The sequence below is a fragment of the Musca autumnalis genome, unplaced genomic scaffold, assembly GCF_047663935.1.
Source record: "Musca autumnalis isolate F117 unplaced genomic scaffold, ASM4766393v1 scaffold_5, whole genome shotgun sequence".
NCBI lineage: Eukaryota > Metazoa > Arthropoda > Insecta > Diptera > Muscidae > Musca > Musca autumnalis.
In genome coordinates this window covers 158710338-158730790 of record NW_027412088.1, presented here as the reverse complement: position 1 = coordinate 158730790, position 20453 = coordinate 158710338, and the positions used below count along the sequence as shown (strand labels likewise).

The window sequence follows — 20453 nt, the reverse complement described above, 5'->3', positions numbered from 1 at the left end:
GAACGGTATGATTATTTTGAAAATTTGATCCACATTTACCAACCGAATTTTGGAATTTGTGATATCAAAATGTAGAAAACCGATCCATTCCCCGGTCAGGCAACATCAAATTTTTGACGGTACAAAATACCCCACAGTAATGTTGGCGACATTTCCTGAGTATTTCAGCCATGTAAAACTTCTCTACAAGTGATGTCGTAAGGCATGCCGTTTGGACTCGGCTATAAACAGTAGGTCCCATATAATTGAGCTAATATGAATCGGGGTGCACTCATTGATATGAGAGAAGTCTCCCTTGCCCCGTCTGGGATGTTTGTGGAACAATTATTACATTATTTAGAAACCAAATTCGTGTTAACATATGTTACGGTTTTAGCTCTACTTATTCACCCAATGCCAATGGTATTACATGTAGAAACCTTTCATACATTTAAAGGTGGATTTAAATAAACATTCTGATCCAATCTCAACAGTTATACTCACAACAAATTTCATTTATCTATTCACTCAATACCAGTGCTTTAATATATAGTATTACTTAATACTTCTAGTACATTTATTATACGACCACTTCTAACAAAGAACCTGACAAATAAAGAATAAACCAGAATTCCACTTCTATTCCTTAGCCCAATACCAAATTTATTGCAATGTTGTACTTTTCACATACTAATTATAGTATAATCCCAGCTTCATTGCTATACCAACGTCAAATTTAATACCATGTAGTACATTTCGTATTCGAATTTGTAGGCATTTCAAAAAATCCTTATCTAAACCCAAACACCATCCCTCATACAACAATTCGAAATTCCACCTTTATCCCTTCAAGCAACGCCGAACTGGTACCAAATTCAGTACTTATAATATGTATAAGTTAAAAAAAACTACTGCCTTTTATCCAAACTAAATCCCAACAGCAATTTAGTATTTTTCGTATACATAAGTATACAAATTTGTACGTACGTACAAATTTGTACGTATATCCACAACCACATCCATATCTCAAACCCTACACATCAAGAGGGTCTATAATAATAAAATTTCAGAAGTTCATCTCTTTTCATAATACCATTAATATTTTTCGTATGAAAGTACGAATTTCAATAACTATCTCCAACAGTAATTCCAAATTTCAGGATTCTACCCTATCCGTCCATCCAAAACTAATTTGTAGCAAATTTAGTACCATTTAGTTCTTTTCGTAACCATAAGTACGAACTTCCAAAACTACCTCAGTCCTACCTCAGACCTACAACAGCAATCTAAATTTCGAGATCCAAATTGAACCAAATTTAGTACCATTTTGTACTTTTCGTACCCATAAGTACGAATTTCCGAAACTTCCTTAACCCTACACTCCAACAATAGCATTAACACGAAATTTCTGGATTCCTGCTCTATCCGTTCACCCAAATATAAGTTGTACCAAATTTAGTACCATTTAGTACATTCCGTACCCATAAGTACGAACTTCCGAAACTACCTCAGTCCTACACTCCAACAGTAATCTAAATTTCGAGATTACAGCTCTCCCCGTTTACCCAAATCCATATTGAACCAAATTTAGTACCATTTTGTACTTTTCGTACCCATAAGTACGAATTTCCGAAACTTCCTTAACCCTACACTCCAACAATAACATTAACACGAAATTTCTGGATTCCTGCTCTATCCGTTCACCCAAATATAAATTGTACCAAATTTAGTACCATTTACTACTTTCCGTACCCATAAGTACGACTTTCCAAGACTAACTCAATCCTACAGTCCAACAGTAATCTTAATTCCAAATTTCAGGATTTCAGCTCTATTCGTTCACCCAAATCTAAATTATACCAAAGTTAGTACCATTTAGTACTTTCCGTACCCATAAGTACGAATTTCTAAAACTACCTCAATCTTACACCCCATTAGTAACCTTAATTATAAATTTCAGGATTTCAGCTCTATCTGTTCACCCAAATCCAAATTGTACCAAATTTAGTATATTTAGTAATTTCCGTACCCATAAGTATGAATTTCCAAAACTACCTCGCGATCCTTCACTCCATCAGTAACCTTAATTCCAGATTTCAGGATTCCAGCTCTATCCGTTCACCCAAATCCAAATTGTACCAAATTTAGTACCATTTATTACTTCTCGTACACATAAGTACGAACTTCCAAAATCATTTCCTTATATCAACACCACTTCCCAACCTTGATTCCCATACCAAATTTGAAGATTGTAGCTATATCCGCTCAAAATATACAATTGGTACCAAATTTAGTAACTTTCAGTACTTTTCGTACACTTATAGGTGGAATTTCCAAAAACCTCTCTATAACTCTCCATCAGTGACCCTCGTTCCAAATTTCAAATTCTAGCTCTCCCCGTTCGCCTAATACCACGGATACCATATTTAGGAGATGGAAAAGAGAGGATAGGGGGAAGAAATAAAAAGAGGAAGTTGTTAGAAAAGTAAAGAACAAATAAATTACAAGAAAGTTTAAGAGAAGGAAAAAGGATTTATTTTTATTGGTGGGCAGAATAGTTGAAAACATAATTTAAGCGTTCAGGTTGCGCTGTCCCAGCCACTTCAGATTTTTGATGATGTTGTAGATCACAGCAGGTTCCACAGTTGAGTAGAAAGTTAGACACGGTGGAAAGTGAACACCTACTAACCTATGCTGTCTAAGAGCCAGGGCTGGACAACGACACAGGATGTGCTCGATCGTCTCTAACTCCTCCTCATCCTCACAGAGTCTGCAGTAGCCAGTAACATCCTCATCCCATTTGATGGTATGGACCCTGATATAGCAGTGTCCAGTAATGACTCCCGTCGTTACTCTAAAGAGCAGTACACATTGTCAGTTTTGAATGTCGATATTTTGCAGTTATCGATAACTGTCCAACCGTCCAGCAACCACAAAACATTTTGTGGTTGCATGACAAAAATGAACGGCCACACTAGCACCAACAAAGCTGTCATTCAAAACTGGCAATGTGTACTCAGCTTAGGTTAGGTTAGAGGATGTGCAGCCACTAAGTGTGACTGCGCCACTCGGAGACCTTACGGTCCATTGTGATCATCCTTTAGAAAAGTGGAGAGAGATAAAGATAGATAAGAGAAATAGAATAGAAATAATAGAATAAATAGATAAATAGGAATAAAAAGAATTAAGAAACAGATAAGAAACAAGGTAGGCAGAATAATCGAAAAAACAAAGCGTTACGCGTTTAGGTTGCGCTGTCCCAGCCACTTTAGATTTTTAACGATGTTGCAGATTACAGTAGGTTCCACAGTTGAGTAGAAGGTTAGAGACGGCGGAAAACGAACACCCACTAGTCTGTGTCGTCTAAGAGCCAGGGCTGGACAACGACACAGGAGGTGTTCGATCGACTCCGACTCCTCCTCATCCTCACAGAGTCTGCAGTAGTCATTAACATCCCTATCCCATTTAATGGTAAAGGCCCTGACATAGCAGTGTCCAGTGATGACTCCCGTCGTTACCTTCACTTCCGCTTTGCTCAGGTTCAACATCGAATTCGTTCTTTTGGCTGACAGAGACGGCCATATGGATCTTGCCACAATGCACCTAGGTTCATTGTGCCACAATTCACTGGCTCTTTCGTCAGAGAACGCTTCGACTTTTTGGAAAAAGTGACAGATGGGTGGTTTGATAGAGTCAGTGATAGCTAGATCAGCGGACTGTGATCCTCGTCTAGCTAATTCATCTGCTTTTTCATTACCCTGGTAGTCACGATGTCCAGGTACCCAACATAGCCGAAAGCCGTTAGTTAGCGCATCCAGAGCTGTTCTACACTTTAGGACGACGTCGGATTTGATATTGCAGGATTTGATGGCTTTAAGAGCCGCTTGACTATCCACATAGATAGTCACCGGTTCAAAGATTTCTGCATCCAGATTTTTAATCAATTCCGCCGCCTTCCAAATCGCGAAGATTTCAGCCTGGAACACACTACAGTTGCTGTCTAGCCTGTATGTGCGTTCAAGTGATAGACTTTCACAGTAGACACCGGCACCGGTACCTTCCTCCATCTTGGAGCCGTCTGTATATATAGCCAGACCGCCCAGAGGGGGGTTACTGCGGTTCCAGTCGTCTCTACTAGGTATAATGACTTCTATATCGTCAAATCTCAAGACTGGTGATATATAGTCACTTATTTTGCCACAATGGTTCACAAAAATACCTGATTCATTCAGGATACACCCATGCCCATAGGTACGACCCCGCCAAAGACCCTGTTCATGAAGCCGCAGGGCACTCCTGGTTGCCTGACACTTAATGCTGATACTCAGTGGTCTTAAGTTCAGCATTGCGTTCAGTGCAGCCTGTGGCGTGCTCCTGGTAGCTCCAGTAATAAGAGTTGCGGCGGCTCTTTGTACCTTATCGAGCTTAGTGGATGTTGACTTTTGACGCAATGAGTGCCACCAAACGAGAGAACCATAGGATAGGATGGGTCTAACCACTGTATTATACAGCCAGTGTATAATCGAAGGAGTTAGTCCCCAGCTTTTCCCAATGGAATTCTTACATGAATAAAGTGCAATCATTCCCTTCTTCGCCCGCTCCTCAGCATTCCTATTCCATCGCAATTGACAGTCAAGGATTGTGCCAAGGTACTTTGCTTCGGGGGAGAGTTGGAGCTGCACCCCATCCAGTGTTGGTGGAACAAAGGCGCCGAGCTTACGCTTTCTTGTGAACATTACCAGTTCCGTCTTCGTTGGGTTAACCCCAAGACCATTAGCCTTGGCCCAGCGTGATAGAGTCGATAGTGCTCCTTGCATAAGCTCCGAAATGGTTGACGGAAATTTACCGGAAATCAGCAGTACCACGTCATCAGCATAAGCAACAACTTTGATACCTTGGTTGTCCAGCTCCATCAAAATATTGTTTATAACAAGGAGCCACAGTAATGGCGAGAGCACACCTCCTTGAGGGGTGCCTCTAGTCACTGTTTTCCTTATTTTTACCTCCCCAATGCTAGAATTTATAATTCTGCTTTGAAGCATATTATTAATCCAGCACGTTAGGGGTTCAGGTGTATTAACTTTCTTCAGTGAGAGATTGATGGACTCAAGTTTTACATTGTTAAAAGCTCCTTCTATGTCTAGAAAGGCAGCCAAGGTAAAGTTTGAGTCTTCCATGTTTTTCTCAATGAAGCCGACCACCTCATGCAAGGCAGACTCAACAGATTTACCTTTAACATAGGCGTGCTGTGAGTTGCTTATAGAGACGGTGTCTACCTGACTCCTTATCTCCAGGTCGATCAGTCTTTCGAGTGTCTTAAGGAGAAAGGATGATAAACTTATGGGTCTGTAGTCTTTAGGTGCAGAGTGACTAGGTTTTCCCGCTTTGGGGATGTAAGTTACCTTTACCTCCTTCCACAGCCCCGGTATAAAAGAGAAGGTCAAGCACGCCCTAAAAATCTCCTCCAGGATTTGGTATAAGGTCGGTGATGCAAATTGTAGCATCGCCGGCGTTATGCCATCCGGCCCAGGAGACTTGTAAGGCTTAAAAGTGCTGACCGCCCACTTAATTCTACTTCTGTTGACCACCCTGTCAATGAGTACCAAGTCCAAAGGCTCCTGAACTCGGAAATCGTCACGCTCATTGTTGACAGTATCCTCATCCTTGCAGCCTGGGAAGTGGGTCTCCGCAAGGAGATCAAGAGTCTCAGTAGCGGAGTCTGTCCACGCACCATCTTGTTTCTTGATACTTCCAATGGATTTGGGGTCCTTGGAGAGTAGTCGTCGAAACCTAGCTGCGTCGTTAACTCCTTCTACCGACTCACAGAAGTTAACCCAAGATGTTTTCTTTGCCCGCTTGATTTCACTCTTATATTTATTGAAACTCACTTTATAGGAGTCCCAATCAATATCGAGTTTAGTCTCATGCGCCCTGTTATACAGTCGTCTAGTGTTTTTCCTAAGTTCGCCAAGCTCCTTGCTCCACCACACCGGCTGAGATTTCCTCCCAGGATATGTTAGTGGACAGGACTCCTTATGGCAACGAAGAAGAACATCAGTGAGATTATTTACGGTTCCATTGAGGTCATCAACTGTTTCCGTACTAATATTGGGAGTTAGTTGCGAGTTCGTTAGTTCCGTGTATTTGTCCCAGTTTGTCCTTCGTGGGTTCCTATAAGGAATTTGGCGACCTCTGTCCAGAGAGACATCAAAGAATATCTGCATATGGTCCGAAAAGGAACATTCTTTAGATACCCTCCAATTCCTCAGGACAGAGTCATCTAAATTAGAAAGGGTTAGGTCAATGACCTCTTCCCTGTTCCTATTTTTAAACGTTGGATCACTACCCCTATTACATATCCGTAAATTATAAGATAAAATAAAATCGAATATGGACTCACCCCTCTTGTTGGTGTCCTTGCTGCCCCACTGGAAATGGTGAGCGTTTGCGTCGCAACCCAGGATTACGTTACAGGTACCCATCATCTCGTCAAGCAGACGTCGGACACACTGGTTGGGTGGGTCTGGGGCCTCAAAAGGCATATATATATCGATGACAGCAGCGTGGCCTTGCTTTCTCCATGCTCCATCCTGACCGTGCATATGTCACCGTTACTGTAATTAGATAGAAAGATTAGATTTAAACTCTTTTTACCTACTATACAAGTCCTTACCTTGTCCCCCTCGGACGCGGCAAAGACGTCGAAGTTGGCATTGTTTGGTCCAGAAACCTTATTTTTATAGATATAAGGCTCCTGGACTAAGACAATGTCTACTTCAGAGTTCGTGAGGGACAAGAGCAGTTCAGCGGCAGCGGCCTTGCAATGGTGCAGATTAATCTGCAGTATGCGCAGCCTTTGCCGCTTCCCTACCCTTACTGTTTTTCGTGAGGTGGACTCAGTCGAAACCGAACCCATCCTGAACCGAAATTCAGCTTTCCCTCACGTTCTCTTAAGTATAACTCCCCAGGGGGGTCGACCGCCACTCTGGCCACTAAGCCACCCAACTCGCTACAGGGGACTAGACTAATAACAGTCCAGCCTGTTGTAACAAGATTGGGATTCTGCAGCCTCAGCAGGATTTCCTTGCTTACCGTAGGTGGGGGAATCGACGCTGAGAGTACCTTTCTGGACGGGATGTCCGATAGGGAGACCGCCGCCAGATCAGCTCCTTCCCACAGAGCACCAAGACCACTCACTGTCTGAACGAGAAAGTCTCGCGACCTTTCATTCATACAGTTGATGACCTTGACACCCTTACGCAAGAAGGCGCTGCCAAGCTGACGGTCTTCCGGATCTTCCGGTCCAGAAACTATCGCAGCCCGAAGACCAGTTTCAAATAGCAACCAGTGACTGTCGCTGATTTTTCCATTTGGATCAGCTCTGTCGATGATTGCTATTTGCAGGCCATCGTCTGTCACAGCAGTTGGTCTACCGTATGGCTTATTGCGCCTTTGACCGCGTGCCTTGGATTTAACTTTTCCAGAAGAGGCGGAAACCTTCTCCGTACTCAGTTGCTTCTCCTTGGTCACACGCTCAGCGGCCGCTGCATACGAGGTTGATGGTTCGATCAGCTGAGAAGTCATCGTCTTCTTGGCTGAAAGCTGCGGACCCTCAGAGGAGCGCACACGCTTCACAGATTTACTCTGCGAGGCGCTGTTCTCCCCACCCGAAGACGATATTTCCTTAGCTGGTCCAACCTTCTCCCTGTTGAGACCAGCATCTTCGATTGCGGTACTCAGCTTAACTTCAGCTTTACTCAGGTTCAACAGAGAGTTCGTTCTTTTGACTGACAGAGACGGCCATATGTATTTTGCCACAATGCACCTAGGTTCATTATTCTATAATTCACTGGCTCTTTCGTCAGAGAACGTTTCAATTTTTTTTAAAGAAATGACAAATGGGTGGTTTGATAGAGTCAGCGATAGCTAGATCTGTAGACTGCGATCCTCGTCTAGCTAATTCGCCTGCTCTTTCATTACCCATACATACATCTTTCTGACTCTCCATCACTTACCCTCATTCCAAATTTCAGAATTCTAACTCTTACCGTTTGCCTAATACAAAATGTACCTTATTTAGTACCTTTTGGTACTTTTCGTACTCTTATAGGTCGAATTTATAAAAACCCAGCCTTATCTGACCCCTACACGCCGACAGCAACCCACAGTCAAAATTTCAGCTAGCTTCAGCGGTTTTGTCTGGGCGATGATATACATGTCACTCACTCACTCAGTCATCACTAAGCTCTTTTATATACATATAGCTGAACCCGGTGCGCTTTGCTGCCCCGACTACGATAAAATATAATGGAATGCCATAATTATTTTAACGTTTATAATATTTTAACGAATAAATATAGGAGATATTAAGGCGTTATATACCTATTCAGGGTTGTTATGGAGCTACTATGGTATTTTTGTATGTTTCAGGAGGTAACACTCCTCCGAAAGCCTTTCCGCCTATAAGTATTCCTAATATATATCATAATAGCTGAACCCGGTGCGTTTCGCTACCCCTTTAGATTGATATGCATTTGAAATTTTACGGATTTTTTAAAATCAGATGAAATAAATTCAAAAATTTAAAGTAAAGTATTTATTGTAATGCTTTAGGATATACATTGTTTTTTGTTTTTCCTTCAGGAGCGTAAACAAACAAATCGGTTGGTCTACCAACACGTGAACATGCAACGTAGAGCAGACCATGAGAAAAGCAAGAACATGCTAAATTTAGGCCGCATACACGAAGAGTCTGTCCTTGGGATTTATTGATAGTCAATGCAAATGTCAAACGTACAGGAAACTGCAATCTTTTAAAATTGAACGACGTTTCTGTTGCTATTAGAGGGATTCGAGGTAGAATTACATCTGAACCTATATACTTCCCAGTAATAATGGTTGCCTCAATTAAATAGTTATGTAGTTTTTTTACTGTGAACCTTGTACCATTGCAAAGGCGAGGTGGGTCTATGTTTCTTAATAAAATAATAGGAACACCAACTTTTAGCACTAAATTATGTGGTGGAAAGCCTGGAAGATCCAACGAATTTAGGAATTCAACTGGATAGGTAACCGCGTCGTCTTCAGTTGCCACAGTATCAATGGATTTGTACGTTCGTGCATTTCCTGAAATTTTATTGACTGAAATTCTTTCAATATAATTTACCAATTTGTTTTGTAGACCAATTTCCGCCACATATTCCAAATTTCATTGAAATGGGCTTACATAGCGTGTTTGGTGCATCAAATACATGAAATCGGCCGAAAATATATATGGGAGCTATATGTAAATCTGAACCGATTTTAATATAATTTGACAAATTTTTTTGTAGATCAATTTCCGCCACATATTTCAAATTTCATTGAAATTGGACAAACATAAGGTGTTTATTGCATAAAATACATGAAATCGGCCAAAAATATATATTGGAGGTATATATCTAAATCTGATCCGATTTCAATATAATTTGGCAAACTAATTTCTAGGATCAATTCCGTCAAAGATTCCAAATTTCGTCAAAATTTAACATACATGGCGTGTTTGGTGTAGAAAATACATGAAATCGGCCGAAAATATATACGGGAGCTATATCCCAATCTGAACCGATTTCAAAATAGTTTGGAACATTTATTTCTGCAATAAATTCCGTCACAGATTCCAAATTTCATTGGAATTGGGCATACAAAACGTGTTTTATGCATCAAATGCATTAAATCGGCCGACAATATATATCCAAATCTGAGCCGATTTCAAATTACTTTGGCAAATTTATTTTTAGACCAAACTCCGTCACACATACCAAGACTGTATCGATAATCGTTCGTTAGATATCAGCATACAAAGTCTACAGTTTTTGGAGGTACTTCCGATCCTGAGGCTATATCTCCAGATCGGGGCGGAATTTTTAAAATTTATATAGCTTGTGACACTTTCAGGCCGTGTGGTAATATACTCTGAAAGTTTCAGGAAGATCAGTTCAGCGGTTTTTGAGTCCATAAACTTCAAACAAACAAACGTACAAACATTTTCCTCCGTTATAGATATACTCGTAGATACCGCCCAAATTTCACTGAAATAAACATGGGAGCTATAGCCAAATCAACACCGATTTCAATACTTATTTCTACACCAAATTTAGTAACACATTGGACATACATAGCGTGTTTGGGGCATCAAATACATGAAATCGGCCGAAAATATATATAGGAGCTATATCCAAATCTGAACCGATTTCAATATAATTCGGCATACTCATTTCTACAACAAATTTAGTCACACATTCCAAATTTCATTGAAATTGGACATACATAGTGGGTTGGGTGCATCAAATACATGAAATCGGCCGAAAATATATATAGGAGCTATATCCAAATCTGAACCGATTTCAACATAATTTGGCATACTCATTTCTGCAAAAAATTTAGTCACACATTCCAAATTTCATTGAAATTGGATATACATAGTGGGTTGGGTGCATCAAAAACATGAAATCGGCCGAAAATATATATAGGAGCTATATCCAAATCTGAACCGATTTCAATATAATTCGGCATACTCATTTCTACCACAAATTTAGTCACACATTCCTAATTTCATTGAAATTGGACATACATAGTGGGTTGGGTGCATCAAATACATGAAATCGGCCGAAAATATATATAGGAGCTATATCCAAATCTGAACCGATTTCAACATAATTTGGCATACTCATTTCTGCAACAAATTTAGTCACACATTCCAAATTTCATTGAAATCGGACATATGTAGCGTGTTTGGTATATCAAATACTTGAAATCGGACGAAAATATATATGGGATCTATATCCAAATCTGAACCGATTTCGATATAGTTTGGCACATTTTGTTATAAGCTACGTTCCGTCACGCATTCCAAATTTCATGGAAATCGGACATATATAGCGTGTTTGGTACATCAAATACTTGAAATCGGACGAAAATGTATATGGGAGCTATATCCAAATCTGGACCGATTTCGATATATTTTGGCACATTTATTTTTAGGCTAAAATCCATCACACATTTCAAATTTGGAGTCTGTATCTGTAACCGTTCTATAGATATTTGCATACAAAGTTTAAATTTTTTGGAGGTACCTCCGATTCTGATGCTATATCTCCGGATCAGAGCGGAATTTCGAAACTTTTTATGGCCTATGTTACTTTCAGGCGATGTAGTAATATACCCTGAAAATTTCAGCAAGATCGGTTCAGCGGTTTTTGAGTCTATAAATTTCAAACAAACAAACAAACATACAAACATTTTTCTATTTTATATATATAGATATTACCGATATTCGAAATTGAAGGTTTTCCTGCCACAATTGTATGGTTGGTATTCTTTCAAATCAGTACCCAGCCAGCATTTTTTGAAAATCTTAATCAAGTTCGAGTCTTTTTTGATCCGACTGCACGATTAAAAAGCTGGAATATGAGCTCATTTTCTGATCATAAATGACTTCTTATCGGGAGGAAAACGTAACCTTAGGCGACTCTTCTAAACAAATCACAAATGAGTCTTCCTCTGCTTTAGTTTCGAGTCATTGTTGTCCATTTTCTGATGGTATATATAGTCTTTATCGAGTCGTATTTCAATCCTTTATTGGTGATTTTTTGATTAATTTGGGACTCTTTTTTGAGTCATATTTATAATCGTTTATGAGTCTTTAGAGTGTCATTTATGAGTCTTTTTATTAGACGTAATTAATTAAAAGAAGTTTCTTTTTATTCTTTTTTGTTTCTTTCTTTTGTTTTATTGTCTTTTCTGCGTTGTTATGTCGTATTTTAATTATCCTTTATGTTGCTCGGTGGTTAGCTTCTTCATTGCACTTAGCAAAACCTGAACATTTGTTCTGTTTGTCTATACACTTAATATTATACGTTACATTTATATCAAAGTTTTATAGAAAGTGTATATTAGAATTATTTACAACCAAACAAAAATAAAACAAAATAATCAGGTTTTAATCACCTAACTGTTCAAAATATGATTAGACGATACATAATTATAACCACTTTTCAAACACCTGCATGACCCTTTATTGATTAAGCATTTTTCAATCTTCATGAAGATCAAAATGTGACAATAAATAACGAAAAAATAGTCACATTTTAAACTCCTCAATGATTTATTTGTGATTGCTACACATTTGTTGTTGTATTTTAAATTGAACTATTTTTAATCATTACAGGGAGTCACTTTCGAGTCCCTTTCTGATCATACAAGCGGCTTAATCAATTTTTGATCACCAAAAGGACTCTAAAAAACTCCGCAATGTGAGTTTTGAAAAAACAATCTTCCAAGTGCTAGCTGGGTATACACAAATTGTATATGAATTGGTCTGTTCCAGTACTGCAAGAATCTAGTTATTTTTACTATTTTTTTCCGAAAACATAAAGGACAAAATGTAATCGTAGTAAACAATAGTAGCTTCTTGCAGGTTCTGAAACAGAGCATATGTGTATTGTTTTGAAAACCCACCATACCAGTTGCTGATATTTTTCGAATGTTTGCCACCAGTTTCCAAAATTATATCATTTTCGAATATTTGGCAGATGTTTTTTCCTGTGTTTTTCTTTTCTTCGCAAAAAAATTGAAAACGGTATCATTTTCGAACATTTGGTGAATGTTTTTCTTCAAAAGAAAAATTGTTTCGAGAATTTTTTTTTGGATTTTTTTGTTTCAAAAAATAATTTTATGTTTGTATAAAATTCCCATTTGCATTTTTTCAAATAATTTCGATATAAATGCTACGTCGGCCCTTTAAGCTCAAAATTCCATTAGTTTTACCCATTCTTTCCTGGTCAGGGCCGTAAATAACAAACCTTTCAAATGTTCTAGAGTGTTGAACAGTTTGTTATTTCCAGACCTGAGCATTAACCATAATATAATTGTTAGTGAATTTTGAACATGAAGGACCGTTCCTAGAATGTTCATATGTTCTAGGAAGTTGTTAACTGAGATCTTAAGTAAATTTTTGTAGCTCATTTTATTCTTGAATTTTGAACGGTTCGGTATCTATGGACCAGAATCGGGGAAAAAAGTATAAAAATCGAATATTTTCTAAAGTTTTTTGCTATTTTGACCTTTAAGAACAGTTCGTAGTGGGCTCTGATGTTCCACAAAGTTGTATACTGATATATTCGCTACATTATTGTGGTTGAATGTGTTCTTGAATTTTGAATGGTTTAATTTCTATGGAGCAGAAACCGAAAAAAGAAAATAAAAATTGCATTTGTTTTGCTATTTTGACCTTTAAGAACCATTTCTACAGGATTCGTATGTTCTAGAAAGTTGTTTATTGAGATCTATGGTACATTTTTGTAGTTGGTTGTTTGATTCAATTTTGATCGGTTTGATATCTGTAGGCCAAAATCTGAGAAAAAATTATAACGGAAACTTGACCTTAACGATTTTGACCTTGAAGATAAGGTTGAATGGATTTTATGTCTTCACAATTATTATTCTTTAAGATGAGAGCTACAACTTTGCCTCCACGAGTAAACCAAAATTCTTAGAGGTTTAGAAGATATGAGCCTGACAAAATGGTCCTTTTTGACATCAAGGCCTCAGGTCTTTGGGGGCCCATAACCGCGAAATTCGAAGTAACAGGGAAAAACGCCGAGACACGTGTCTTCTTATTTTTCGTCTTCCATTACACTGCGGTGTCAGAATATGGTTAATTTTCCATGACACAAAAAATTACACACAGTGTAAGCAAATATACCCACGCCTTGTTTTTTAAAATTTTTTCGAACCTGACCTACCTTCTAGATTATTGTACCATGGGGCTGATATAATCTATCTAAACTGGATTTAAGTTTGATTGTCACTTCCTTCAATAGTTATCTTGCCCGCCATTGGTTTAAATTAGTCACCATGGGATTTTTAGATCAGACGACGAAAACATTAAATCGTTTTAAACAAGGCCACATGGACTACATTCGGTATACATTTCATAAGGATTCTCCAACAGCTCTTAAGCACTGACGTGAAATTTTTTGAACATTTTTCATTTTCCAAAGTGTTTTTTTTTTTCGATGTAGTCCATATTCGAAGTTGATTTAAATTTGAGAAAAATATTATAATATGCAAAGCATGGACCAAAAAGTCAGTCGCTTCACGATAGTTATCGTATCACCAGTCATTTTAGTTGGTCACCATAGGATTTATTTTTTTTTTAATTTTAAGACCATGGAGTTTCCCACAAGAGCCCTTAAAGTGTAATTAAGCAAACAATTTGTACTCATGAGGGAGATAATGAGTACAAGCTTTCAGGATCCTAGCTTCCGTCGTTTCACCTGGACATTGATTGTCAGTCAAACATTATTGCTCAGGCATTGAGATACGAGTTTGAGGCAGTTATGAAAATAAGAGTGAATGAGATATGAGAATATATTTTATTAATATTTAGCGACAACATATTGAGATAATAAGTGGTTTCGGTAATAAAACATAAAAATAGCAATCGGTTGATACAAAAAAGTCAAAATCGCATTTTTTAAGATACGAGGTTGAGGAAGTAAGGCATCGATATAAAACAATTATTGATGAAAATACTTAAAACTATTGCTCTGTTTCAGAACCTGCAAGAAGCTATTTTTTACTACGATAACATTTTTTCCTTTATGTTATTGGAAAAAATAGTAAAAATTCGCAGATTCTTGTAGTACTGGAACAGACCATATATTGTATTATTTTAATGTCATGGCTAAAAGATATTGAATTTTTATGTTTGAATCTGATCTTTGTCTGAATGATACATTTTAAACCAAATCGGTCGATACGTTCAAGAATTATCGTGTGCACCGTTTAGAAAAAAATGTGGATTTATGTGGGGGAAGTACCCGAAAGAGTGGACCAATAAGGTCTATCTTCGAAGTCTGACAAAATATTACGAGGAACAAATTTTGAACCAAATCTGTCGATCTGTTTGGGACAGATTTTTAGCCATTCTTATTTAATGAATTTTATTAAGACTATTTCCGAATTTTTTTCTTCAGGTGTACACATAAATTTTCGATGGAGTTAATATTTAGACTTCGGGTTTGGTGTCGATGACTTCGGTGCAATTGTATAACAACCAAGTCCTACATAACGTCACCATAAATGCCGAAGACGTAACCGACATGAAAATCGAAATTCTTTCTTTGACGTAATCTGATACATAAAGCTAAAATACATGCTCTCGCAAAATTTCAAGTTCTACGTTCAAAAACAAAGATCCTATTCAAGAAATGGCATTTCGGAAAATGGGATTATATTGCAGATTTTTTTGTAATGGAGGATCTCAAAACTAAGCAATTCAGCTGTTTTGGTTTCACTACTTATTCCCCTTCGTATATGATCGATAACAACCCATATACTCGCCTTCATAAGATTAATATTCCGTAAAACAGTTTTTACGTTTTTTGCTTCTCCTGTGAAGTTTTTTTTTGTGGGTTACGTCTTCGGGCATTTATGGTCACGATAAACAAGATGTATGTTCAGGGTCGACGTCTTGGTAGTATTTATGTTGCAATTTGTTTGAATTTTCAGGGTCAATAAACCCAAATTTCTTGACGCTGTTGGTTAATTCATTTTTTAAAACATCCAAATAAGTCTCCTTTGTCATCGTTTCCTATATACAGTCAACCAAAAAAGTCTATATACACCCTATAAATCTCGGGTTTTAAGGGTAAGGAAGCAGTTTTATGAAAATCCAAGTACATAGTTCTATCTCAGATCCCTAATAAACAATATTACATACATCAAAAATATATTCCATAATACGAATAACGGTAAATTCAATAAAAATTAAAAAATTAATAGGGAAAAAGTGTACATACACCCAATGAAATATAGAGATTACCGTAAAATTTGTGGAATAAGCAATACAAATTTTACATTTTACTGCTTTATCGAATGTCTTTGGTTGTCTATGACATATTTTAGACAAAATAGGAACATATTTGTGGATTAAATGCCGTTATTTAAGGTCAGACTTCACGTATAAGTTGTTAAAGCGGACCCTTGCAGATTTCTTTAAGTTTTTGAGGTTGTTACTTTATAAAACCCCAGAAAATACAGTGGGACTGATAATTTTGAGATCCTAGAGCGCTTTGAAGTTGTCCTTGTAAACATTATATGCTCCTGAACTTCGCTAAATATACGAATTCCTGAGTTTTCTCATAAATTTTATAGTTTTTACAACATTCCAAGGGGCAAATTACATGCAGAAGCCTTCGAATTACCTTGTAATAAGGTCCGGTACAATCCTCGAGCATCCATTGAATCAGCAATGTAAAAGTTTCCGACATTTATAGCGCTTCAAGTGACCCTAACAATCATAATACGAGAGCATACTAGTTAACAGTGTAAATTTCATACAAATTGCATGCATTCTTTGGTGGTGCTTTTGTTTTGATGCTTTGGAAACATTAGAAGCGGGTTTTTAGAATAATGTTGTACATTACTGATTGAGTTAAGGTCCAAAAATGTATTACAAGGTAATTCCAAGGTTCTTGCGTGTGATTTGACCCCTGGAATGCTGTGAAAACTATAAAATTTATGAAAAACTCAGGAATTCGCATATTTGGCGAAGCTCAGGAACATATATTATCCATAAGAACAGCTTCAAAGCGCTCTAGGATCTTAAAATAATTAGTCCCACTGTATTTCCTGGGGTTTCATAAACTACCAGACTGAAAACTCAAAGAAATCTGCAAGGGTCCGCCTTAACGAGCTATACGCGAAGTCTGACCTTAAATAACGTCAATTAGAGCACAAATATGTTCCTATTTTGTCTAAAATATATCATAGACAACCAGAGACATTCGATAAAGCAAAAAAAATGTAAAATTTGTATTGCTTATTCCACAAATTTTACGGTAATCTCTATATTTCATTGGGTGTATGTACACTTTTTCCCTATTAATTTTTTAATTTTTATTGAATTTACCGTTATTCGTATTATGGAATATATTTTTGTTGTATGCAATATTGTTTATTAGGGATATGAAATAGAACTATGTACCTGGATTTTCATAAAAATGCTTCCTTACCCTTAAAACTCGAGATTTATAGGGTGTATGTAGACTTTTTTGGTTGACTGTACATACAACCATCTTTATTTAATTTCTTTATTTTTTTCGTTCCTCGAAACAATAGATTTTGATCTCCTCTTTAACTTACCACTCAGTAAATCTTTGTTGATCTTGTTTCTCTATAGATCTTAATTAATTTATTTTTTATAAATAATTTAGCGCCACAAGAAATTAGGGCATAAATAGAATACTCTTCCACCTGGCGGAAAAATCTGGAAAAATCTGGAATTACCACATGTAGATCTTGTTGTCCTGATCACAAATATATAAACTTTTCCGGGGGGAAGTCCATACTTCCCGAGATATGGGCCTCTTAAGTTCCGAAAATTCCCTTGTTAAAGTAAGAAAAATTTTTAAATTAAAAAAAATGTTGTTTTCGTGCCCTAAATTGGCTCCTGTCCATAGGAGAAAGTCTTAAATCCCCGGCCGAAGGCCGGCTACTTAGAAAAAACTTACAATTTAAAAAAAAATTTCAAATTTTTTCCGTCAGGTGGAAGAGTATTCAATTTGTTCCGAAATTAGTTTTATGGCCTTCCGCAACAAATGTTATATATATTTGTGATCAGGGTGACGAGATCTACCTGTGATCCGATCCGAGCATAGTTGGCCAGCTCGTCTTATGCCTAAGTCTCCTTTGTCATCGTTTCCTTTTTCTTTATTTTTTTCGCGTAATTTGAATGAATGACGCCAAACTTTATGCACGCACAAAACTTTGATGTTTCTCCTTTTTTCTGTTTCTTGGTTAGATATCTCTAGTTAGATATCTCTTTTTCTTTCGTAATTTACGATTAAATTTAATTAATTTTTAATTTAGAAAAATTCTTGCCGACCGACCCGAAAATGAATGGATGGAGTTGTGAGTAGTAGTAGCGGCGTAGCGTTAGTGTTGTTGGATTTGAGGCAACTTCTTCTTTTTCTCGCTTCTTCGGTTACCCGGTAACCGGGCAAATTGCACGATCGATGACGATGATGGCAATGCCGACAAAATGAAAATTGCACGCCTTAATGATGGCAATGACGACAAAATGAAAATTGCACGCGTGCAAAAATCAAATTGCACACACCACAGCTCGTAGGTCGATTTTAGCCGCCGGCACTCTATTCTTCCACTTCAACAAGAACGCAAGAACGTCGTCGTTGCCGATTTTAAACTACGTTTACATTAGAGTTTTTTACTTGATCATCGATGAGTTGATTTTTTATAGGCTGCTTCGGACAACTGTTGACCATTGTCAATTTCATCACATAACCTTATGCTTGGTTTACATTCGGCGTCGTTTCGTGATTTCGAAGGCGTTTCGTGATTTCGCGCGGAATCAAGCAAAATTTATCATGATTTCGCATACAAAAATGAAATCATCTCATTTCCTGATTTCAGCGAAATCAACATCGAAATCACCATACACAGGATATACAACCTTGCTTTTGTCTAGAAAAGTACCAAAAGTTGCAACACTTTTCACGTATCACAATAAACAAGGTAGATGTGCGAATTGCTGCAACAAAAAATTTTAGTATCAAAATTTGTAAACAAAGTGAAAAAATACTAAATTACTTTGTTACAATGCTATTTTTCATTCCGTACTTTTTTTAATGGTAATGTTAGAAAAAAGAGCGAATTGTCAAAAATTGCTTCCCCATACAAATTTCTTAAAAAATGCGGGAACGGAAAAATGACGAAAATTGCAAAAACTCCAGCAGAAATGTCAAAATCAATGTATCAGCTATAATATTAGATACCAATGAACATATGAACATGCTTGCTGCTAGTTTCTACTAGGCCAAAATTATATGGCAGAAAACAGGAGAAGAGGGTGTTATTCGGCGCTATTTTTGTTTAAAGAGAAGTGCAAGTCTTGCTAGATTTCGGAGTACGGGAACGCATTTTTAGCACTAAACGGGAAAACTACTGCAAGTACTAATATTTTGCAGGTTCTGAGCACAACTTTTATCTATCAAAATTTATTATTATGATGTCTCAACGATAAAATAATTTTTTATTTTTTCATTTGTTAATACTGTACATAATTAATACGATATATATACGATAATGTTCGAAATAAAGTTGTAAAGTTCTATATTGTCGTATATTTTTGATGATTAATTCAATTTACAATAACTTGTTTTGAAAATTCATGTTCGATCAGCTGCGCATATGCATCTACCTTGATATGTGTGATATGTTTGAAATCAACAAAAAATAAGTGTAAACACCGGGGTGTATTTCAGGATTTCGTGAAATCCAGTTGATTTTGGAGCGCAAGTGGAAACTTGGCATTATAGTAAGTTTAAAGCAGATGCTTTAAGATCCAGTGTAAACGTACCTTAATGCCTGGTTTACATTTACGAAATCCACTCGATTTCAACTGTCAATACCTTTGCGTATACGTCAAATGAAAACTCATATTAAATCCATTGGATTTCATTTGACGTTTAACCAATGGAATTGACAGTTTAAATCAAGTGGATTTCGTATATGTAAACTTACTATAATGCCAAGTTTCCACTTGCGCTCCAAAATCAACTGGATTTCACGAAATCCTGAAATACACTCCGGTGTTTACACTTATTTTTTGTTGATTTCAAACATATCACACATATCAAGGTAGACGCATATGCGCAGCTGATCGAACATGAATTTTCAAAACAAGTTATTGTAAATTGAATTAATCATCAAAAATATACGACAATATAGAACTTTACAACTTTATTTCGAACATTATCGTATATATATCGTATTAATTATGTACAGTACTAACAAATGAAAAAATAAAAAATTATTTTATCGTTGAGACATCATAATAATAAATTTTGATAGAAAAAAATTGTGCTCAGAACCTGCAAAATATTAGTACTTGCAGTAGTTTTCCCGTTTAGTGCTAAAAATGCGTTCCCGTACTCCGAAATCTAGCAAGACTTGCACTTCTCTTTAAACAAAAATAGCGCCGAATAACACCCTCTTCTCCTGTTTTCTGCCATACAATTTTGGCCTAGTAGAAACTAGCAGCAAGCATGTTCATATGTTCATTGGTATCTAATATTATAGCTGATACATTGATTTTGACATTTCTGCTGGAGTTTTTGCAATTTCCGTCATTTTTCCGTTCCCGCATTTTTTAAGAAATTTGTATGGGGAAGCAGTTTTTGACAATTCGCTCTTTTTTCTAACATTACCATTAAAAAAAGTACGGGAACACAATGAAAAATAGCATTGTAACAAAGTAATTTAGTATTTTTTCACTTTGTTTACAAATTTTGATACTAAAATTTTTTGTTGCAGCAATTCGCACATCTACCTTGTTTATTGTGATACGTGAAAAGTGTTGCAACTTTTGGTACTTTTCTAGACAAAAGCAAGGTTGTATATCCTGT

At 37.0% G+C, this 20453-nt stretch overlaps 1 protein-coding gene across 8 annotated transcripts in view; it reads right to left on the bottom strand.

Moving 5' to 3' along the window:
* Positions 1 to 18141, bottom strand: part of LOC141386947 (homologous-pairing protein 2 homolog) — a 78638-nt gene extending 60497 nt beyond the window's left edge. Inside the window, exons 1-2 of one of the 8 annotated variants that reach the window (XM_073955859.1) lie at positions 17663 to 18141; positions 17170 to 17280 (exon numbers count right to left, since the gene is read on the bottom strand). The gene's annotated coding sequence lies outside the window, so the exon portion shown is untranslated. Of the gene's footprint in view, positions 1 to 17169; positions 17304 to 17662 lie in introns of all 8 variants that reach the window. The other 7 variants (XM_073955858.1, XM_073955856.1, XM_073955854.1 and 4 more) reach the window with 7 other exon arrangements.
* Positions 18142 to 20453: the final 2312 nt, after the last annotated feature.